Source organism: Acipenser ruthenus, chromosome 41 (assembly GCF_902713425.1).
Source record: "Acipenser ruthenus chromosome 41, fAciRut3.2 maternal haplotype, whole genome shotgun sequence".
Lineage (NCBI taxonomy): Eukaryota > Metazoa > Chordata > Actinopteri > Acipenseriformes > Acipenseridae > Acipenser > Acipenser ruthenus.
The window spans coordinates 3326190-3351785 of record NC_081229.1 but is presented as its reverse complement, the minus strand read 5'-3'; the positions used below and the strand labels follow the sequence as shown (position 1 = coordinate 3351785).

The window sequence follows — 25596 nt, the reverse complement described above, 5'->3', positions numbered from 1 at the left end:
TGGTGTCAGCCAGATGTTTAAATTTGATGTTTTATTGTTTAAAAACAGACTAATACAGCCTTCAAGCCATTTCACACTCTGTTAGAAATGCTATACACTTAGAAAGGGTACATTGAAGCAGAACAGACATATTAAAAAAAAAAACACATTTAAATGTGTATTTATTCTGTATAACAAGCTCCAGATGAATTACAAGCAGGGTAAATGTCAAGAGCTGGGTTACAGAACATTTTCTAAGTCCAAACTTTACTATAGACTTTCAAAACTATCCATTTTGAAACCAGATCCCTTTTAACACTGCACATCACCACAATTACAGACCGAAAGAGGGAACACAGACCCCTATTAAAACACAATCTGTATTTAAAGACTATGGACTGGATTTAAAAAAAAGCCAGACAAGGAGAGACATTGCCAGAAAAAAGGGTACAAAATATACAGATTACTTTTTATTCAGACAACATGTACTTATTTTTAATAATTTGAATGCACTATTCCCAGACACTGGTATCTGATTACTCCCCAGCTACACCTTAACAGAGTCAGAATCAACTAATGGGGAATTTCACAGTAAAATATAACAGCAACATTTTGGCAATATTGAATTAAAATACGTTTTCTGGTTTTAATAAGATGCCAGATATATTCTTATGTCTTTCTCTAGCATTTAGAATTTCTTATAGCAGACTGACAGCCTATTTTCCTGTACACATTATAACCGTATAACTTCTGAAAAATTGTTGGATGCATTTGGAAATCTGTGTAGGCTTATACCTTCATAATTGTGATGGGTGATGGAGGTGGGGGATACATAAATCATTTTTAAACAATGTGTTCCCCCAAAACATTGAAAACACCCACCCACTGGCTATTAGTTACATTTCTGAACTGTTTCAGTTACTTTAGTCGCCAGAAACAGTGGATTTTTTTAACATAATACTGATCTTTGAAAAATCAACAATTTATTTTTCTAGGGAAAATATAATTTCTTAATTTCTTTCAAAGTTCAATTAACATTCGACACATATTTACTAATTTGATTTAAACAGCTTGTTTGTAACAAGATGCAATTTTGCAGCATAAAGGGAAACATTCATATTTGAAATGAAGCACTTTTATGAGAAGCCTGCTAAATATTCAGCCAATGGAGTTTCATAGTGAAATCCCAGAGGAAGGCTGGAACTGCAGTGAAACTGTCTGGCAGGTTTACAGTTAATGGCGCTCTTACAGCTCTAGAACTCTAGGGGGCTCCAGCTGCCCCTCTATTCTCCTCCAGACACACTGACAGCCTCACAGCGCCCCACCCTCTCCTGGAGACTCCTCCCCAACATCATCGTAGTCAGTCCTGTCAGGTGCAGCGGGTCCTTCTTCAGGGGGCAGTGCGGCCCGGGCACTCTCCTCTCCAGGGGGAGTGAGGGGAAAACCTGCCAAAGAGAGACACACAATCAGGGATTGGTTGGGTTTACGCAGTGGGAGGGTTCACACAGATCTGGGGCCAGGGATTGGTTTAAGCAATGGGTGTGATTAGAGTGCCATGGGTGGTTTCTGAGAGATTCAGAACTTCTCAAACTCCACTGCCTGGTAGTGACACCTGCTGGAAGAGGTGGGAGTGGGGCAGTTACAGGCTCCCCCACAGCATGCTGCTCCTAGGGCAGTAGGGTGTGCTGTGCTGAAGCGGGGCAGGATATCTGAGGGGGCCTCCCAATCCCTCCCCATTGTAGACTCCAGTCCCCCTTACCTTGGATGGGGTTCCCCTCACTGTCCTCCACATCATAGCAGCCAGAGGGAAGTTCGTCAGAAAGGAAACTCCCTAGGAACAGGAATCAAGGTTAGCTCTGGAGTTTGACCTGCTTTCACCCACACCATATTAACTCCATCCTATTGTCCACAAACAGAGTTACAGGGTTCAGTGCTAAATAAAACTGTTTAGATAACATTAAGACTGACCCATCAAATGTTGAAAAACTACTTGGCACCCTAGAATCAAACCCACTCTACTGCTCAACGGGCATGGCGGGGGATGTTGCACAGTCCTGAGACTTACCTGCACAAACAATATGCAGTGACTGAGGATATGACAAACGTGAGCTAAATTAGGAACCTGATTGAATACATTTACTTTCTCCAAGACTGGGTTTGGTGCAGGGCTTCTCTACAGGGCTTGTCTGCAAGAACTCACCTGATAAATCTTCTGGGTTACTGTTCATAGGGACGGCATCGTCATAGTACCCTGGGGTCTCTCCTTCCAGAGAGGGCATCGATTCACCTAAAAGAGACAGAGAACAGCATTAGTGTTACAGACCAGAGAGAGCACTGCTTCACCTAAACCAGACAGAGAACAGAATCGGTGATACAGGTGAGAGAATTGTTTCTTCATAGGTTTGTAACACAGCCCCCCCTTACCTGGGATGGGGTTCCCCTCACTGTCCTCCACATCATCGTAGTCAGAGGGCAGCTCATCAGAAAGAAAACTCCCTGGAACAGGAGACAGGGTTAGTGCTGCCTGCTTTCACTCTGCAAATTCACTACCTGCTACTTGTTGCACACTGACTACTATTGTAGCTGTTGTTCAATGTTTGGATTACTGAATTCAGGATAGGAAATTAAACAATGTTTTTGTGATCTACACCCTAAGTAACTACATATTATCTACTGTGTGCTACTCTGTTCCAGTCTGTCTCTCACTCTTTGTAGTGTTTCCTGTGATGAGAGGTTTACAAGTCTGCTGCTTTGAGTCATGTTTGTGGATTGTGTGGCAGTGTGATGTGTGTGTTGGCTCTCTCTTTCTCCACTCCCCCTCCCCTCTTACTCACCTCTCCTGGGTGCACCATAGGTTCCCTGTCTGGCCAGTTTGTACTCAATCTCCTCGTAAACAGCTTCATGGAAGGGGTCAAGCTCCCTATGCCCTATGGGAGGAAACAGGCTCTCATTCACAGTGACACAGCTCTGCACACACTGTACTGAACAGCACAGCCTTCAGTGATCCACAGTGCAAGAACACCATTTATTTAAAACTGCCATTTTAAAAGCTCTTTAATTAATGACAGAACTTGTCAAGATTGTGTCCTCTTCTGCCCCTACTGCAGCAGGCTGGTATCGCACATGTGGGTCAATACAATCTTTTTCTCTAACCAGATCATTAATAGAAGAGAATGATTTATAAATTGTCATCTGAGATGCACAGAACAATGATCACTGCTATAAAGGATCTGGGTAGTGCATTTGTTTTGTCTGGAAGGCACTGCAGATTTAAAATGCCAGTGTAGGGCATTACTGAATACAATCCTAGAACAGCGCACTAGGACCTGAGTGTGTCACCTTCCTGAGCTTGCGTCTCTTTAAAGGGATTTGTTCCCTACCTCTCCTCAGCATCCTGTTGTGCTGCAGCTGCCTGGCTAACAGGACCAACACCACAAACAGCAGAGCTCCCAGCACGATGCAGGCTATCAATGGGATGGTCATGTCTCTCTGTGGCTGCAGCCTGGATGGAGAGGCTTCTGTTGGACAGACAGACAGACAGACACTTCTGTAAACAGTTGGGTACTGTACTGTAAATAAAGCAAAAAAGCTGTATTCGCATTGCTTATATGGTAAAGACCTAACTGAGGCCTCCCTTCATTTATCCACACGACTCCCAAATTCAGAACGCTACATAATAAGAAACATTCCCCCCTAGAGCTGTGCTTTTGTGTTTATGTGTATAAGAGAGTAGTGTCTGTGAAGCTTAAAAGGTGCTGCTTTGACCTGTTTTCAATGGAGAGCTGATAGTAAAACAAAAGGAAATGTTAATATTTGTAATGTAAGCAAGTACTCCCTGCCAAACACAACAGAGCATCTCCCCAGTACAGCTCATTCCCCATCTCCCCTGCTCAGATAACCCCGTCTCTCACCTGCACAGGTAACCCATGCGTCCTCTTTGTGGTCGCAGTCATTGTGTCCCAGTGGAGAGTGCCGGCAGTCCCACAGGTGCATCTCGCTGCCCCTGCAGTTCACCTCGTCCAGCCAGATGGTGCCGTTCCCTTGTCCAAACATAGCCTCACCCCCCCCTGTGCTCTCTGCTGCCCCACAGCCTAGTTGTCTGCAGACCACCTGGGCGTCCTTCAGGTCCCAGGAGTCACCACAGACTGTCCCCCAGGACCCTTCGAACTGCACCTCCACCCGTCCGGAGCAGGGACTTGAGCTTCCAGCTAGCCTCAGCTCTGCTGGCTCTGGAATAAAACAGCAGGGCTTACTGAATCAGTTCAGCACAGAGGCTGCTGTGTGACTATTAGAGGTAGGCTTGGTATTCACATCTAGGAATGCACTGTTCCATTGTTCACTTAAAAAAAGACACATACCTTTCCCTTAAAGTCTGTTATAAGTTGTCCTGCTTTGTAGTCTCTTTACTATTGGAAACTATGAGATCGCTAATTTTAATCAGCACTGCAGCAGAAAACTACAAATTTGTCTCAAATGAACGGTATACAGGTAACAATTCACAACTGTGTAGGAATAAGACAACTTTGATGTGTTTGGATACTACCTACCTGTACTTAACACAGTATGACACTGTAAAATGACTAATTGTATGCATTACTTTTACAATTGCATATTTCTATGTGTGATATCAGTTAGAATGAATCTAATAATTCTCAAGGGTCAAGTCAATGAAATACAAACCCACCTGAGCAGTGCTCCTGAGTGAGGTCTTCAGAGCAGGTCTTGGGTATGCTGGAGACAGTCGGCTTCTTTTCCACTACTAAAAACAAACAAAAACATTGTATTTTATTCACACTGCTAAAGCATGGGTATGTTTTGTGTCTCTTGGTGGTGAGTATAGTGGAGACATGTCCACAGGGAAGCTCACAGGTGCAGTATGCCAACTTGTATCCCTAAAGTTTCATCTTGTAAACTCATACTGAAGGAATGAGTTTACAAGCTGGAATACGTAGTGCATTAATCCTGAATAAATAACTAAATCAATTAACAAATAACACTGTAGCTGAGCACAGCCCTGCTCTGGCCTCTCCAGTGTGGTGGGTATTACAGTAAGTTTGGTCAGGGCTCAGTATCTGCTGCTCTAGGGTTGGAGGCATCAACTAGACCCCTCTTAGAAAGAGCAGTGCCTCCAATAACACAACTTCACGTTGTATTGCTGGTGTTCGGGGAGGCATGTTCCGGTTATCACTGGAACAGGATTTAAAGCTGTGGTCTTTCGGGTGGCTGTTTAGCTGCTGAGCCATTAGGTCACCAGCAGAAGAAAAACAGAGAGAGATCTTTACCTTTGCAGTCAATCTCAGCCACCTCATTGATCCAGCAGTTGTTTTGACCCCAGGGTGAAGATGGACACTGCCACAGTGTAGAGTCATGCCTTCTGCATTTAACATTATCAAGCCACTTGCGCGCAGTGCTAGATGTTGAACGTGCCATTGATATTTCAGAACTCTCTCCACAGTCGACCTCACGGCATATCATCTTAACTGTGTTTTTATCCATGTCGTTATAGCAGACGCTGCCCCAGGTGCCATTGTAGAAAACCTCTGCCAATCCAGAACAGCCCCGAGACAGTCTCAGCTTCTTGAACTCTGTGTCACAAACAATAGAAATACGTTAGCAAGATGCATGTAGACATTCCAGATTACAAAACTTCTGCTTCATTAAAAGATTTTCAGTAAAAGTGAAATCATGAAATGGATTAACTACCCCCTGCCCGGTGGAGGCGAGGATACATACTCCTTGGTAAATTTCTTAATTACTGAAAATGTAAAAACAAATTGCAATCAAAATAAGCACAAATGCAATCACAATGAATAAATACAAACAGCTCAAGCAAAACATTTTAAAACCATTGTTGTACATGTATGTTTTCATTTATATTGCTTCCTTTCTAACTTTAAGTTCTCACTAACACCTTAAAAAATCCTACTGTTAAACTGAAAGGTAAAGTCTTATCCAACTGGCCTTTTTTTTCTTTTAAAACCAAATACCCGTCTTCATCTATTTCACATTTATCTGGAGAAGCGCTTACTCAATTGTGAAGCAACTTGAGGTTATCTAGGAGAGTCACTTTGTGTGTCAAACTTACATTATTACATGTGCATAAAGTGAATGGAAATGTTTATTTTTAATGAGCATAGCCTGTAGTTTCATTTCCTGTGCATGTATGAAGACACAAAATGAGTTTTGTTTGTGTGATTACTTTGCTGCAGCTTTCTATTGGTACAGTTATTGAATTGAAGTGTAAGGGTATGATTCACAGAGTCATGTGTAACATATAAAGAGTCACAGTAGTAAGATGGCACAGTAGTGACTGATACATCAGCATACTAAATGAGAATTTTGCATTTATTTTTGCGGGGGCTGGTGGCGGGCTGATTAGGTATAGTGAGTTATTGCAGTCCTGTACCTGAACACACGACTCCTGCGTCCTCCTTGTGTCTGCAGTTGTGTTGCCCCCACCCTCCTGAGGCACACCCCCACAGAGTCGATTCGTTCCCCTGACAGCGCAGCTCGTCCAGCCAGATGGGTCCGGTCCCCTGGCCGAAGGAGGCTGACACTGAGCCGCTGAGTGCCGTCCCACACTGGAGCTGCTTACACACCACCTCAGCATCCGCCAGGTCCCAGGAGTCATCGCAGACCGTCCCCCAGGAGCCGTTGTGATAAACCTCCACCCTCCCAGCGCAGGCACCTCCTCCCCCAACCAGCCTGAGGGCCGTGTGATCTAGGGGGAAAGAATCAGAGTCAGTGACCAATAATCAATTCAATAATAGTGTGTCGTCATACAGCCTGAATACCACGTGATCTAGAGGAACAGTGATCAATCATGAATCAGAAGCATTAAGATCAACCCCTTTCAGCATTCAGTCTTGTTTCCAATGAAGTTCTTTAGAGTAAGTTAATAGCAAAAATAGGTTTTAAGTAGTCTAGCTACAAAAGAGCTTATTATAAAAGCTGAAACATACATGAGAAGTGTCCTTGTAATACATATGGGAATATTTTATTTAGAGATCATGTTTTTGAAATGCACTCACTGGAGCACAGCACAGCCGCACCGTTACTGGTACTGCAGCTGACTTGCTGTGGAAGGCTGCAGTTTATCAGATGGGACTCATCCCCGGTGCAGCGAATGCCTGTCAGACACACATCACTGTACCCTGTCCCGTATCGAGAGGAGTTAGAGACTTCCATTGCAGAGCCACAGTCCAGCTCTCTGCACACCACGGAAGCCTCTGTGATGCCCCAGGAGTCGTGGAGAACTCTCCCCCAGGTCCTGTTGTAGTAAACTTCCACCCGGCCTTCACAGCGACTCGGTCCGGCTGCCAACCGGACTCGACCTGCCTGTGCTGGGAGCAAAGGAGAGCGAGTAGAGTGCATGAACCACAAAACAGAGAGATTGCTATATATGGTACAGTACGTACAAAAACTAAATGGTTAAAATTGTTCACGTAGCAATGGAAGTTATAATGCAAGTTCATTCAGGAAAATGGAAGACCTACATTTCAATACAATTGATATAGTCAGTGTGATTGCAGTGTTATGATATTCAGATATGGGAATAGCGGACTGGAACTAGAAATGAGACATCAAAAAGGTTTTCTCTTATTGTGAAGTAAGATCTGAAAAGGATCACTTCATGGTCACACGAGGGGGGTTCCATCTGAATATAAATCAATAGACCTTTTCAGCATCCCTCATGAAGTGATTACCACTCACCAGTACAAATAACACCAACATCATTCTCATGAGTGCAGTCACCTCGTCCGTATTCAGAGGCGGGGCACTTAAATAAGTCAGACTCGCTGCCCTCACAGTTAAATTTATCAGCCCAGATTTGACCACTGCCTTTCCCAAAATGGGCCTGTTCAAGGCCGACTACAGCATATCCACATTTCAGCTTCTGACAGAGAACTGTGGCATCTTGTAGATCCCAATAGCGATCGCAGACCGTCCCCCAGACTCCTTCATGATGCAGCTCCACTCGGCCAGAACAGGAATCAGAGCCATTCACCAGCCTGTACCCTGCGGAGTAAGCATATTGACAGTGAAGTTAGTGGAGTCGCTCCCTATTACCTTTGCAGTGCATACATACCTGTTGCTAGTTGTAAAGCACTATCAGGTAATACATTAGTTCTTGATTCCTGATCATTGGAAATCTGTTTTACTAATCTTTACTAATCTGATCCTTGAGTTATTTAAAAATCAGTAATTTACAAGACTGGTTTCTCAACTGAATAAAAATACAGAATTAGCTCAGTATACAAACAATTTACACAAGATGTGTTTTTCATTTCCTTAGGTGAAACGTTTGTCTTCTGGACTACAATATTTTTAGTTTTATTCACTGTACAGATGCCCTTTAAAAGATAATGGGTTTTCATAACTGTGAAAGAGGATGTGGGTGTCACGTGACAGATGGAGAGGTACTCAAGATGTGACGCTGCAACGCCGCCCAGGCATTTATTTACAATGATTTTAGCTGTAGTTGCAGGTGAGCGCCCCCATGGATTCAAACATGGGGTCACTGGGGTCCTGGATCCAGGAGAGCCCGCTTCGATCCATGCCTCCCCTGGGTCCGCCCTGGAACCCTCCCTGCTCCCCATGCCCAGCACTCTTAAATCAGATATCTATTAGAACATTTTTGAAGTTTGCTGGAAAGACCTAACAGAGAAACATAGAAGTGAGGGTAGTGCTATTTGTTTGCATTGTTAACAGGCTGTTCATCTATATTCGCCCTCCTTGTACTCACCAACACAGACAAGGCCCACATCGTTTGCATGTGTGCAGCTTGGCTGCTCCCTGGATGAGGTGGGGCAGCCATGGATCCCGGGCTCATCTCCCCTGCACTGGATCTCCTGTGACCAGACCGGACCCTGCCCTTTACCGAAACGAGCAGCTCCCAGCACCTCTTGAGGAATTCCACACTGCAGCTGCCGACAGACAACCTCTGCATCCTGCCGGTCAAAGCCAGCATCGCAGACCGTGTTCCAGGCGCTCCCACGCAGTACTTCAACTCTCCCAGAACAGAGATCGCTGCCACCACTGAGCCGCACTCCTTGACCTGGAATCATAAAACTGCAGATATTTAGACTCTGGTGCCAAAGCAACAACCTGTAAATGGTTTGCAGATTTAAATCTATGGTGAAGATCATTTTGCATGCAGCCTGTTTGAGATTCCATCATGCAGAAATTATTTATTAATTATTATTATTTGTTTATTTAGAAGACGCCCTTATCCAAGGCGACTTACAGAGACTAGGGTGTGTGAACTACGCATCAGCTGCCGAGTCACTTACAATTACGTCTCACCCGAAAGACAGAGCACTAGGAGGTTAAGTGACTTGCTCAGGGTCACACAGTGAGGCAGTGGCTGAGCTGGGATTTGAACCAGGGACCTCCTGATTACAAGCCCGTTTTTTTAACCACTGGACCACACAGCCTAGACAATTATAATTGCAGAAGTGTCAGGTTTTTGGTACTTGTGTCCTAATTTATTTGTGTGTATTATTCACTTAATTTCTTAATTAGTAGTAGTTAGTTTCACTGTTTCAGTATTATACCTAAACTATAGATTTTACCCCTCTGCATCAACAAATTAACAGTTTGTAAAGAAAAATTATTCTTTGAAAAAAATGTTTTAAACAAGTGTGATGTCATTAATCTGTGACCTTATAGGATCTGAAGTTCTGACAGCTGCATATTATACTGTAGCCTTAAACAGTGTTTATTTTTTCCCATAGTCTATACTTTTGTCCAAATGTACAGCACACACTCAAACTGTAAGGCAGGCCCAATTCCCTTTGTCGCTGCAGCACATATAATGGGGTAAAAAAAAATACTTTCTTATTATCTTCTTGCCTTGGTAAATGCAAACCATTAAGTCATCTGCATGTTGGACTTTGTCGTAACAACTACTGCACTTTGCCACCTGGAAAATAGTGCCCTTCTGCTAACTGGCTTTATCCTGACATTAAACACAAACATTTATGTACCAAAACATTACCCAAACTTTATACAGTTAGAACAGTAGGATCAATGACGATACAGTTTATCAATTAATTTTAACATGTGCAAACAGCATAATAGCTTCATGAGATTCGGATCGGTGAGCCTATCACCAAACCAGTGGTGTAAAGAGTTCAGTGCTTCATGAGGCTTCACTGTCCCCAGTATTTTGTAATGATAATGAATTAACAACATTAAACTTAAATAAAAGGTTTCTTTAAGGCAGACAGACAGACAGGCAGGCAGGCAGGCAGGCAGACAGACAGACAGACAGACTGCAGCACTTTGTATTTAGGGACCAGCAACTCGCCTCATGTGTACTTCTTCACCTGCATGAGGAGGACACTATCCTTTTATATTCACCTGCCTTCAATCAGTGACCATATTGAATAATTGGTTGGTCAACCAATCAGGGTCCTGCAGTCTTACATGGCTGGAATGGAGGGAGCTAGGGACAGGGCCAGATTAACCCATCACCGGACTCTAGGCAAACATACACTTGAGGGCCCTACCTTCTAACATGAATAACATCAAACAGCAGACATGTACACACGTTTACACTTACTCTCATACACGTGCCATTTGTTAACATCAGGTTTATATCGTTATATCAGATTTTAAATTTGTAGAGCAAACTTTTCTTTTCTCACAAGGTTTTAGGATAGCGTTCATGGTTTTGATCAGAATCTGTGAATTATGCTGCATTATGATGAATTCATTTTGACAAACCTTTCACACAATGTTCTGAACTGAATGACTGAGCGAACCTGACAGAAACGGTCCCAGTGAAGACAGTGTGCTAAATACATTTAAAAATAAACCCTGAAGCCTACTTCTAATCCTGTAGAGGAGCTTGATAACCACGTTTCCCAATCTATTGAACAAAAAGAGACACTGTGAATGTGAACCAGGGACCGTAGACAGCTTTAATCCACTTTGTCGTCCCATTAAAAATGTGACACTTCTATTTTTATTATGTACAAGTTCCAAAACTGAAACACAGGTCCACGACAAAGTTTGGTTTCGATTAAACATATTGAAAGCAAATTTGATATCCTGAGCGCCCGCCTCTCCCAGGCAAACACGGATTCTGACAGGAAACAGACCACACCCACAAACATAGAGACTTGGGAACACAATTACAAAAACAAGTGAATACTAATGTAAAAAACACAACAGCATACGAAACACTGCACTGCTGATACGTGCTTTACTGTAGAAGTGGTTGCTTTGTTCACATGGCCTAGCTTGCTAGATGTGTTTTATAACTCCAGTTCAGGACTATTCTGGTCCCCGCATCGGCACCGCAGCACCAAATACACTTTAAAGTGGCTTCTTTTCTGCTTTTTAAGACACAAAATCATCTATAACGTCATCAAAATCAAGCGAGGTGGTGATTTTGCACGCAACACAAGTGAGACTGCCCTGCCTACACTGACAAGAAAAAAAATTGACAAAAGAGTTTGGTGTTTACACACATATTTATACTGTATAATCGTAGTATTTGAGTTTCCTGATTGCAATGAGAACGACTCGGAATGATTGCACGCATCATACAAAGGGAAGGGGGCTGTCAATCAAAGGAAGACTAGAAACTTAACCTGAAGATACTTACCCTTTAAGTACTGCTACAATCCAATGATTTCTAAATTGATAGATTACAAATGTATCTCAAAACCTGTAATACATCCACACAAAGTGCAATACATGTGTAAACTGGTTCACAAATTTTTCCCCAAAAATGAAAAAAAAATTGGAAGGAGATTAATCTTAAACACGCAGTGAGAAGAAGAAAATGGCAGAAATAGCAATAATCTGTGTTGATTGTTTTAATTACAGAAGCACCTGCCAACCGAGCATGTCTCTAGTCTGTCATTTTTAATGTCTTGCCCATGAAAGTGCTTTTCTGTATTATTGAATATGTGTCTGGGATTTCATTTGCATGACACATAAATCAGTGTGATGAGCTGCACATTGGAGGAGTGCTACAGAGGGCAGGTGGTCCTGTTTGTCTGACCCCTGTATATTGAGTAAGTGTTTCTGTGATGGAATGTGTGTCTCTTACCTGAACAGATCACTCCAGCGTCCCTGGCATGATTGCAGTTAGAGGTCTTACCCCACCCCCATGACTCACAGTCCCACAGAGCAGATTCAGAGCCGCTGCAGGAAACATAAACCAGCCAGATGGTTCCAGAACCGGCTCTGAAGTGAGCGTCTTGTGGTGCTGATACAGCAGATCCACAGCCCAGCTGTTTACACACAACTCTAGCATCGCTCATATCCCAGCCAGCACTACAAACTGTCCCCCACTGTCCCTCATGAAGAATCTCCACTCTCCCAGCACAGGGACTGCCTCCATTCACCAGCCTCAGATCATCACCGCCTTTAAAAAGAGAAAAGGGAATCAGAGAAGGGAGTCTTCACAGGCCCAGCCACAAGAGAACACGAGTTTATAATCACACACTGTTTACACTGCATGTAGTTGGATTATTCTCCATATCACAGAGCTTCCCAAGTAAACATCAGCAGTAAAACTCCTCTATATATATTTCATGTACTGAAATGTTTTCATGATGTTCACACGCTGCATAAGGCGTGTGCTAAGAAGGGTTTCCACCAAGTCTCTGAGATAACACTACAGCAGGTAAAGTACCTGACAAATATTAAACTTTTCTAGAAACGTAGCACAACCCTGATAAGCATGCATACATCATATATAATTGTCCAAATAAAGTGTTATATGCTTCATATTTGGAAATCATAATTATGGTTCTGTTCATTCCAGTATTATTATTATTATTTGTTTATGTAGCAGACGCCTTTATCCTTACAGAGACTAGGGTGTGTGAACTATGCATCAGCTGCAGAGTCACTTACAACAGCGTCTCACCCGAAAGACAGAGCACAAGGAGGTGAAGTGACTTGCTCACGGCCACACAGTGAGCCAGTGGCTGAGCCAGGATTTGAATCAGGGACCTCCTGGTTACAAGCCCTTTTCTTTAACCACTGGACCACACAGCTTCCTCAGTAGTTTTATTTGTATAAGCCTGTGTTGTTCTGAATAATTGAGACTCTCTTTGTAGAACGTGAATAAGTAGTGTTTCATGAGAAAGCTCAGTGGGACTGTATAGTTCTATATGTCCCAGAAGACCTTTATTCTTAGAATGTATAAAAGCACCAATCCCCTGGCCAAATCATTATTATTTTGGTGCTCATATTCCATTACCTTGACTCACCAGCAGGGGTCAGCATTGTTTGTAATTGCTGTGCCTCACAATAACTGACAGTGGCTTATAAATATAAGTTTTAAAGAAAACATAAAAGGCCTGGAACTGATGATATACAGCGCAGTACCAGCAAAACAGCATCTACTGTATCTCCCAATTGATTTATTTGTGACACTGACTGTCCTGGCAGACACCACTGTAGATACCTAGTTAATGTTCTGCCCAGGAGTTTAGCATCAATAATACAGCAATAAGGGCTGTTTCTGAGGACACTGTAGTGCTTAATGACACGGAGGTGTTACTCTTGGTCCAAAGAAGCAAAGTGAATGACAGAATAAAAGGCAGCAATGGTACAAGAAGCTCTACAATGCCCAGAACAGCGATGTTATTACATCAACATATTTCTAATTTTTATCACCTGTATGAGATATTTTCAAAACTATTTATTATTTAAACACTAACAGGAATTAAACATCATGTCATTAGAATTACACAGCAGTGCGCATTACAAAATGCAGTGAGCAGTATTGTGTAGAATGAGTAACATCCTACGGCATTGCTTTTGAATGCTACACAATGTAAAGTGCAGAGCGCAATTACTGAGTAATGGAAACAGAAATACCAGACATCAACTTTCCATACCCATCTGTGTACAACATGCAAGTCAGCAGCTTTACTTATTCATTTCTTAATACATTCAAACAACACTATAATAAACACATAAATGATCTTCTCCACACATATATTCACAATGCAGGAGTATCAAGTTGTTCTCGACAATGTTAAGGATACATGGAATACATTTAGAATTCAAGTTTCAAATCGAGAGTTTCTTTTAGTTTTCTTTTTATAGAATAAACACGAGAGTCATGTTATAACAGCAATAAGCCACTCCTCGTGCCTCACAGCCCACCCAAGTGTGCAGTTATTAGGAACAGCACCAAACAACACGGAACACAACCAGAACACTATACAAGTGGAACGGAACACAAGCAGAACACTATACAAGTGGAACGGAACCCAACCAGACCAAGTGAAACGGAACCCAACCAGAACACTATACAAGTGGAACGGAACACAACCAGAACACTATACAAGTGGAACGGAACCCAACCAGAACACTATACAAGTGGAACGGAACCCAACCAGAACACTATACAAGTGGAATGGAACCCAACCAGAACACTATACAAGTGGAACGGAACCCAACCAGAACACTATACAAGTGGAACGGAACCCAACCAGAACACTATACAAGTGGAACGGAACACAACCAGAACACTATACAAGTGGAACATAATACTTTTTTAAAAACTTTTTATTGCATTTTAATTATTTAAGAGGCAGTAACCAAATACACAGTAAACCCTGTCTAATGCTGCCCCTCTACACACCAGCATTCTGTGTCGGCATCATTTTTTAGAGTCCCAGAAAAAGAAGTTTACCTCGTTTACCAACTACTGCATGATATAAAAGTAATTTTGTAAAGTTAGAATTTGAGGGCATAGTCCTATGTCAACAGAACTCCTACAAATTTTCAAAGTGTTAAATTGGTTTGTCATTTATACCTTTTTGAGGTACATTACTACATTTCACAGCAGCTCCCTCTATCAAGCAGCACACTGTATTGGGCAGCACACTTTTCTGGTCCTATGCGATGCCGGGTTAGACAGGTTTCTCTAGACACTCTTGCAGGGCTTCTCAAACCCGGTCCTCTGGACCCCATGTGTCTTCTGGTTTTCAATCCAACTGAGCTCTCAATTACTTAACTACAAACTCTAAATTCAACTTATAACTTGCTTAATTAGACCTTTTTAATTGTTCTCAGCTCCTAAAAAGTTGCAGAATTTAAGTTAATGAAATCTCCAGGTGTTTAAGAGCTGAACACAATTAAAAAGGCCTCATTAAGTGAATAATTAGTTCAATTAGGGGTTTAGTGAAGTAACTGAGAGCTCGGAAGGAAGCCCAGAAGACACTGGGGTCCCGAGGAGCGGGTTTGAGAGCCCCTGCACTATATGATGCTACACATTCTGTAACAAAGCAATACTGAAAGAAACTAGAATTCAATAAGAAACGTTTCGGCTAGAAGTCTTTATCAATGTCTTCATTCCAAACAAAGAGTTCTAATCGAAAGGATCCTCATTTAAGTTTTTTTTTTGTATTTCTTTTTTCAACACTATTTAAGTGTTTAATAGCTGTAGATGAATCTCTGTAATATGTTTTACAAATGCTCCATTGCTGACTGACTGCTTGTTGTATGAAACACATTTCATATAAAGATATTTAGCTGAAATATTAATTGTTAGTGTTTATAGATATAGTATATTTCTTTATTTTATTTAAAAACTGGAATGTTCCAACTGTAGGATTTATTTTCTTCTTCAGACATTGTTTGAATGAAGTGCAGCAACAAAAAAAGCCTTTTTGAGTGTTTTGCTTTTCTTAGGAAAATAAACATTCAAAATAAACTGCGCTATTTTACTTTTCCTATTGCCCCTAAATGCATTTGCACTGTAATACCCTGACACACCCAGGGTCAGCAAGGAAACACAATGTAGCATAACATGAAATAATAATAATAATAATAATAATAATAATAATAATAATAATAATAATAATAATAATAATAATAATAGAATGCATTAAGAAAAAATCTAAACATTAAACCCTGCAGTAGACCTATTAGGTTATGTCTGGTTTGACCTTACCAGTACCTACACTGACACAATTTAAAAATAATTAAAATAATTCACAATTCTTGTGTTTGTTTGTTTTTTTTTAAGTTGTAAAAGTCAGTTGAAAATCTTGCTAAATTGTATTTTTATCAGCGAGTCACATTAGCCAGTCACAATTTCTTCAAGACAGTTGTAAAGCCTACATTCAACTGTACCTGGGTAACATTCCCGCTATTTTTAAATATAGATATACCAATATAAGAAATATACCTGAAGCAAAAGCAAAGATTCTGTTTTCTGGGAAGTTTCTGTATATATTAAATGTACACATGTTAATTAGTTAAATAATAATAATAATAATAATAATAATAATAATAATAATAATAATAATAATAGCAGATAAATATACCTCTATAATAATCTCTGTCTCTCATAATGTAAATGCAGTTTTACAGATCCCCAACAGATTTCATCTATAACTGATTGAATAAGGTTGACTTCACATATTACAAATACAAAATCGTGCAGTTACGATTAAAATAGAATGCATTCTTCGAGCTCGATTAACAAAGACACCTGGACGTGCAAGCAATTTTCAACTAGGGCTTTTATTTTAATTAATTAATTAATTAATTAATTAATTAATTAATTAATTAATTAATAATAATAATAATAATAATAATAATAATAATAATAATAATATTATTATTAGTTATTTTTAATGTTATTATTATTATTGCAGTGTTTTATTCCTACCCTTTTCATAAATGCAGAAATGTATATGTACTATTATTAGAAACAAAACTAGTCATAGTATTTGCACTATTAAGTATCCTAGATAATATATTATTATTATTATTATTATTATTATTATTATTATTATTATTATTATTATTATTATTACTACTGGGTAATATTCATATTTATATTTGGGGACATTTTAAAAATACTATAATGTGATTTAAAAAAAAGAAAATAGAATCAATGAAGTAAAGTTTATTTCATCTTCCCTCGTATTGCTGATTTGAGAGAAATCAAACCTTAATACGAGCAGAAATATCTCTTTACACAACCTCGCCTACCTGACGTTTTATCTTTATATATTTACACTCTATTAACCAACATTTCCTCTGTCATTTTTTATAAATGGATCCATCAGTATAATGTTTTGTTTTTTTGAGTGTGTCTTTTTTGTTAAATCATTTTCACATTTCCCTGTACATTTCAAATATTATTCTTCCACATTGATGATTAAGAACCCTGACACAGCTCTCTGCTAGAAATAAACCCAACATCTGCACCTGGGTGAATAAAACCAGCAGCTCCGAGATCACTGATATACAAGCACACAAGATTACACTGCACATTACACATGCCAGATTTGAAAGAGAGAATTACGTACTTATGGATGTGTAAAATCCCTTAAAACTTTTTTTTATCTCATCCAGCGTGTCAATTAAACTTGACGTTGTCCGTCATAAAATTAAACAGCTATCTATCAATCACAAACACACACTGAATAACCAGGGCATAGGCAAACATGAGCAGAGGAGCCCTGTTTTTTTCCCGCTCCAGTACTGTATCTCATCACACGGTTTTTTTTTTTTCAAAATGTTAGCAATCAGACAAATCTCACTGGGATGCAACAAAATCAACAAAACAAATCAATACACAAAAACGACAATTTGAGGAAGCAGCAGCGAGAAAATTGCATCAATACACAATATACAAATGAACACCATAAGACATAATGTAGACGGGTCGTGCGCCAGCACCGTGAATAATAAGACTGTAAAACACTGAAGTTTATAATAAAATGATCATTCACCATGTAAAATAATAATAATAATAATAATAATAATAATAATAATAATAATAAATACAACTTAATAATAGACCACTTAAATTACAGGGGCATCAGATAAAATTCAGCTTAAACAAATCGCTCTCAATGTTACAATTCAATTTTTAACATTTTAACCTGCTGCAGTACAACTTGTTCTTCAGTTCAACAGCAGCACTGCCTGACTATTCTGGTAGATTAACACACTATAATCTAGAAGTTACATCTTTGTGAAGTTGCAGGCTCACCAGCAGACACAGCCGTGGCACCATGAAGTGTTATTTCTGCAATGCAACACAGCTGGAAATACACTGTGCTTGACCAGGGACTTTTTCTACAGTGAAATAAATTCAACTTGCACAATATATACTCAGTATTTTAGATCCCGTTTACTGCATTGAGAAGTTACTGTGTCCACCTCAACACCAGTATCTGCTCACCTAGGCTGGGTTTAGGCAGGTTTGCAGGTGGAACCCAGCCTCCAGAATCTATACCTCTACAGTTCTATCCCAGTTATCAAACCCAATAAATCAATCAATAAAAACAGCCTTGAAAGGAAAGCATCCTAATGGGCAGTTCTACCCACCAAGTCACTCAGTCCCTGGACCACTGAACCGGACTCCCTGTCTCAGAATAAATAACCTACTTCATTAAAAAGCTGTAAAGAAATAACAGCGTGGAACTTACTAGCTGGTGAGTGCAGAAGCAGGACAGTGAGACAGAAGATGGGCATGCAGCTCTCCATTGTTATCAGGACAGATGAACCCTCCTCTGAGCGAAGTCAGGACCTGTGCTTACCCCCCTGAGCCAACACAGCAACTGAGAGGGTGCTCAACGCCCCACAACACCAGCAGAAACACAGCCCCCCCACCCCACCAATCACACTCAGCATGGCCTTTTTGAGACAGAAAACAGGAAGATTTCAAACAGGTGTGTTGACAAATCAGAGGGCTCTTTTCAGTTCTATCCATATATATCGCTAATACATCACTGTTTCCTCCCAGACCGCCCAGCATTGATGAAACACACGATACGGAGGAAAGGGGGAGAGATCTGAAAAAAAAAGAAAAAAAAACATATTTTTTTAAATTTATGTTTATGAAAAGCTTGAGAAAGCTGGGTGCAGAGAGCAAGGAACTTAGTAGTTATCTCTGGGGCTCTGGGTTCGGTCCCCAGCCAGGCTTCACTCTGCCTAAAGGCCTGGTTTTCGATACTCTTGCATTGCGTATCTCTTCTGGGATGTCTTCTGTTTTTGTGTGATTGAAACCTAGGATTTCCAGAGCAGTCCTAAGTCTATGAAGCCGTTGTAATACCCAATGCTGTATCCCTACTTCTCTGTGCCCTGTCCATCACACAGCAGAGCCTTGTCTGTACAGGGCCGGGGCGGGATCAAAAGCTGTATTGCATTTGCAGACATGCCTGTACTGTAGGATGCTTTCAACATGTAAGATACACACCAGGTTATATAGGTCAAACTTAAAACCAATAAATTTATTTTTTTCTTTCTTAAAGGGCCAGTGGCCTAACCCTGTGAATTCTAATCAAACTGTCCCACTGGTATTTCCGCCCTACAATACATACTTCGGACTCCATTGTTTACCAGCACTGTAGAGGATTCTAGTAGTGTGATGTACTGCACCTGCCAGCAGGGGGGGTGCTACATCACAATTCAATACAAACAAGCACACAAGTCAATTAATTCGAAGGCATTCTTGTAATAAGTGTTAGTGTGCTGCTGTTCTATTTTTTTCACTGAAATATTTTGGGGTTTTGAATTCCAATGGTGTTGCTGGACAACACAATAAATAAAATAGGAGTTACAAACCCTCTTTTCTGCCATGTATGGGCAGGATAGGGTTACTATAAGGTCAGTTGAATCAAACAGCTTTGAAGTAATGGCAAAACTATGGTCTAGTGGCCCCCAAACCATTCTAAAGTCAAATATTAGCCGAGTTATTATGCTCATAAAGCTAAGGCGGACCCTCACATTGGTTTCTTTGACCCACTCCTATTGGATGAGTACCTCTTTGATAATGCACATTTTAAACATTTTGGAGAAAAGGTGATTCTATAAATGTCCCCTCCCTGCTGACATTAAGACGGCCTGAGCAGTAGGTCTGAGCTGTGGAGAGCCCATTCCCTTTGTATAATGGGGGGAGCAGTGCTAGCCAGAAAGGCATCCTCCCTTAGTGGAGCGCAGTTGGCTGCAGAACTCCTGGCAACTGTCCCTGTTGGTGGAAATGGGGGGTGAGGCTGGGGTCAGGACTGGTGGTAAGTATAGAGGCAGGTATGCTGTTTGGAGGAACAAATGAAGGTATAAACCCCTTTTACACTAAGGCTCCTACCCGGGTCCAACCTGGGTTCTGGCTACCCGGGTCACAATACCACGTACCCTGGGTCGGCAGCGACCCACCTCAGGATGTGGGTCGACACACTTTGACCCGGGTTGAGTGAGACAAAATGCATGATGACCGTTCATAAACCGACGAAGCAACAAACAGCCACGCCTGCGTGAAGGTTTCACTTCCGCAAGCAACATTTCTGTTTATTCTGTTGAGCAATATTTTTGTTGATTGAGACACCCCATGAGCCAGATTGCAGCAAGGATTTGGGTCGACGAGTCAATCCAGAGAAGCTTGGATGGAAGCTGCTTCTTGGGCATTGCGTGCGTGCATTTACTTGCTTCTGTCACCCAGGTTGACCCTGCTTCTTCAAAACCCAGTGTGAAATCATGTAGCCCACCCGCGTGACACCAGGTCACAACCCGGACAGAGCATGCCAGTGTGAAAGAGGCTTTAATGTAATAGGGGAACAGCAATTGCAGACATCAATTTAACATACAACTGTGTATAAAACATGAAAGTAAGCATTTTTTTCTTTAAAAAAAATAATAAAATAATAGTTAATGAGCAAATAACTTTAAATAGCACCAGCCACCACAGCAGAATTCTATACTTCGCTGGTCAATTCTGAGGTTCTGTAAGTCCCCTCTCCTTAGATGTTGTCACTACAGATTGGGAGCTTACAGCTCTCATCTTCACACCAGCCCAAGACCAAGCGCTGCGCCGACTCTGTGGTTTGTACAGAATCTGAAAAACAAGCAGCTGTGTGACGTGAAGCTGTGGTTGTCTGTGTGCTGAAGCTGCTGATAACTGCTGCACAGGGTAACAGCACAGGGAGACAGTGTAATGAGAGTATTAGTGCTTGACGAGATGCAGAGAGCTGAGAATGGGATCTTTTAGTTCTCATGAAGGTACAGCGCTGGGTGATGTATATGGAGTGCTTTAATACTCATTAAGATCCTGTAGACCCTTATACAAATATTATAATAGGAATCATTAAACTATGAATGAAAAGCAATAGGGAACTGTATTTTCAATGGTAACAAGATACACCTCAATTTCCCAATGGGAAATTTAATATGTAAAATATTAACTATCATACATACTGTAATGTTCCAAAACATAATGCATTTACCAGTGGTATACTGTGCCATTATAACATTACTTAGGCAAACCAAGCTGTCTGATTGGCTGAAAGGCCTGTACAACTCTCCTAACAATGCAGAGCTGAGGAGGCAGGTCCGAAGGGGCGCCTAACCTATAAGAAGATCAAAGTGAGTCTGTTAAGAACTGTGAAAAGTGTAGCGGGGCCCTTTGGCTTTCTCACTGCTGGTATTGTAAGCTTTAATAGTATTAGTTATACTGCCACACTTCTATACGAATTCCTAATCCGTACATAACACAGAATACCTACTGAGTACAGGATCTGTAAATGCTGCCAAAACCACACTGTGTGTCAGAATAGGGCTCTAACCACAGCCAACTGTTCAGAAGTCATCGACTTGAAACAGAAACAGTGGCATGTAGCTATCGATAGCTTATTCATTTGATGTGGATTCTCATTACACTGTGCACTTGTAGTGGAGCATTTGCTATGTAGGGGAGTTAAGTTTCAGTCTTTAAATGTATTATTTGCATATGTGGCCCATTGCTGACAAGACTGAAGAAAGAAACGGCTGCAGCTGAGAGCACTTGCCAGAGGAAGCAGGAGAAACCTTCTTTACGTTTATTTTGTATTTGTAAAAAAAAAAAAAAAAGTCAGATAAATGAGGGAAACTTTCTTTTCAACAAGCATTTTTGTTTTTTCACAATGATTAATAAGGCTTTAATAAAAACACATCTAGATTTTAAATGTTACATAATAAAAATAAGGGTGATATTAATCTTGTTTAAGAAGATATTTATAAAAATATGAAAATGCGATTTTTTTTGTTACACAGATTAATATCAGCCCCTGTGGTATCACACCTGCCCTGCTTTCCTTCACTTTCTCTGTCTCTCACTCCTGATATATTGAGATGTTGTGGTACTTTGCTTTGCAAAGCTTTTGATGTCAAAATTCTTGCATGCTTGCAACCCTAACCTCGTTCACATATAGGTTATTTTAGACGAGACCCACCACGGCGATGAGTTTAGAGATTGTTTGCGGAATAAATACTTCATTTGCACATTATTTTTGTATCATTTTGCAAAATGAACCCTTGACATCCCTTTCAGTCATTTCTGGATGTTTGCATTGTTTAGACTTTGCAATATTCTTAAAGGACTCGGATGTACCGGTAAGGTCTTAAAGGAATTGGATGTGAGGAAACTAAACAAACAAAACATGGCAAGTTAGAAGGAAAGAAAAAAAAAGATAAAGCTGCAGAATTTTTAAAAAGTATTGATTTGCAGCGGAACATGTTCAGTAAAGCAAAAACTGAAAGTGATGCTTCAGTAAAGGCAAGTTATGTTGTATTGGAGTTTATTGCGCAATCGTCAAAGCCTTTTTCAGAGGGTGCTTTTGTAAAAGACAGTGTGCCCAATATTGATCATAGGGCAAGGCACTAAAATAAAGACACATGTTGTTTCAAACCACCCAGGTGACCCGCATTTTTCGGGTCAGAACCGCAGACCCAGACCCGCCACAGTCATTCACACTTGTGTGTAAGATCACTGTTTGGGCAAGGCAAAAAAATTGAAGTTTGTCATTATCAACATGTGATTGTATGTACATTTTATTCATTGATGGGTTCTTAATTTGCCTAAGGGGTGATAAGTGGGAGCAAACAGGCACAATCAGACTTGTGTAATGTGATTCATGGGAGCCTGCAGAGTCTGCTGAATCTGTAGCAGCTGCGGCCTCCAGACTCGGGGGTTTCAATGTCAGCATTTTTACCTGATTTCTTTTTTCATCTTTCCTTTCCATTTATTACAATGAAAATACTGTCTCAAGAAATGGACTGTCAGTCAGTAATCTGGAACGCGGGAATACCTGTCCATGCCTGAATTCCGAGATCACTTTTTCCTTCAAAAGGCTTCACTGGACTTGCCTGACCTCAGCACCATGTTACTGGATCCTCAGCTGATGCACTATCCTTGCACTATTGCACTACAATTAGGTCATTGTAGATACAAATGGTCTTAATCCTAAATTGTTTCTTCTTATCTCATAGTGCATTCTAGTTGTATTTGCACTTACTGTAAGCTACACTGTATTTAAATATTGTATTAGCACTGTAACCTTGCATTGCCAAATAAACTAATAATAATAATAATAATAATAATAATAATAATAATAATAATAATAATAATAATACATCTGGTACTTCATGTATTTTCTCTTTACTGCTTTGTAATCAGTGACTTTTTCATTTTTTTCATTTCTCTATACAGGCAAAAATATAAACGCATTAGAGCCCTTCCAAGCACCACGTGATGTGGATGTGACAGACGCCTCTGTGAGAGATGCCATTTTAGAGGAGGAAGGCTGATAATTCTACCAGCAGTAAAATGAATAAAGAGATTCTGCAGTGAAAAAGCTTTTACTGCTTGAGCCACTAGGGGACATGCTGCTCCTCATTAAAAAGTTTGTTTCGTGCCATGCGGGCTTCTGAATAGCTGGCTGTGGTTAGAGCCCTATTCTGACACACAGTGTGGTTTGGCAGCATTTACAGATCCTGTACTCAGTAGGTGTTCTGTGTTATGTACGGATTAGGAATTTGTATAGAAGTGGGGCAGTATAACTAATACTATTAAAGCCTACAATACCAGCAGTGAGAAAACCAGAGGGCGCCGCTACACTTTTCACAGTTGCTAACAGATTCACTTTGAGCTTCTGATAGGTTAAGCGCCCCTTCGGACCCGCCTCCTCTGCATTGTTAGGAGAGTTGTACAGGCCTTTCAGCCAATCAGAGAGCTTGGTTTGCCAAAGTAATGTTATAATGGTGCAGTATACCACTGTCAAATGCATTGGTTTTTGGAGCATTACAGTATGTATGATAGTTAATATTATACATAGTTCATTTCCTATTGGGAAAATGAGGTGTATCTTGTTACCATTGAAAATACATTTCCCTATTGCTTTTCACTGATAGTTTAATGATTCCTATTCAAATATTTGTAAGGCTCTACAGACTCTTAATGAGCATTAAAGCACTCCATATACATCACCCAGCGCTGTACCTTAATAAGAACTAAAAGATCCCATTCTCAGCTCTCTGCATCTTGTCAAGCACTAATACTCTCATTACACTGTCTCCCTGTGCTGTTACCCTGTGCAGCAGTTATCAGCAGCTTCAGCACACAGACGACCACAGCTTCACGTCACACAGCTGCTTGTGAAGATGAGAGCTGTAAGCTCCCAATCTGTAGTGACAACATCTAAGGAGAGGGGATTTACAGAACCTCAGAATTGCCTGCCTCTATACTTCCCACCTGTTCTTACCCAAGATTTACCCCCATTTCTGCCAAATAGGAACAGTCACCATGGCGTAGACCAGATCAGATAAGTAATTTTTTCTTAATTATTGCAATGTCAGCCTTGGTACCAAACAAGTAACAGAAACTACTGCCTATATAACCTGGTGTGTATCTTACATGTTGAAAGCATCCTACAGTACAGGCATGTATGTAAATGCAATACAGCTTTTGATACTGCCCCGGCCCTGTACAGACAAGGCTCTGCTGTGTGACGGACAGGGCATAGAGAAGTAGGGATACAGAATTGGGTATTACAATGGCTTCATAGACTTAGGACTGCTCTGGAAATCCTAGGTTTCAATCACACAAAAACAGAAGACATCCCAGAAGAGATATGCAATGCAAGAGGCCTTTAGGCAGAGTGAAGCCTGGCTGGGGTCCGAACCCAGAGCTCAGAGATAACTACTAAGTTCCTTGCTCTCTGCACCCAGCTTTCTCAAGCTTTTCATAAACACAATTTTTTTTAAAAAAATGTTTTTTTTTCTTTGTCTAACTTTCAGATCTCTCCCTCTTTCCTCCGTATCGTGTGTTTCATCAATGCTGGGCGGTCTGGGAGGAAACAGTGATGTATTAGCGATATATATGGATCGAACTTAAAAGAGCCCTCTGATTTGTCAGCACACCTGTTTGAAATCTTCCTGTTTTCTGTCTCAAAAAGGCCATGCTGAGTGTGATTGGTAGGGTGGGGGGGCTGGGTTTCTGCTGGTGTTGTGGGGCGTTGAGCACCCTCTCAGTTGCTGTGTTGGCTCAGGGGGTTATGCACGGGTCTTGACTTCGCTCAGAGGAGGGTTCATCTGTCCTGATAACAATGGAGAGCTGCATGCCCATCTTCTGTCTCACTGTCCTGCTTCTGCACTCACCAGCCAGTAAGTTCCATGCTGTTATTTCTTTACAGCTTTTTAATGAAGTCAGTTATTTATTCTGAGACAGGGAGTCCGGTTCAGTGGTCCATGGACTGAGTGACTTGATGGGTAGAACTGCCCATTAGGATGCTTTCCTTTCAAGGCTGTTTTTATTGATTGATTTATTGGGTTTGATAACTGGGATAGAACTGTAGAGGTATAGAT

At 40.8% G+C, this 25596-nt stretch overlaps 1 protein-coding gene and 1 pseudogene across 1 annotated transcript in view; one reads left to right on the top strand and one right to left on the bottom strand.

Moving 5' to 3' along the window:
* Nucleotides 1-25596, top strand: part of LOC117971309 (antigen WC1.1-like) — an 88595-nt gene that overhangs the window by 16347 nt on the left and 46652 nt on the right. The window lies entirely within an intron of this gene.
* On the bottom strand, nucleotides 178-12340 carry LOC117433607 (deleted in malignant brain tumors 1 protein-like; annotated as a pseudogene).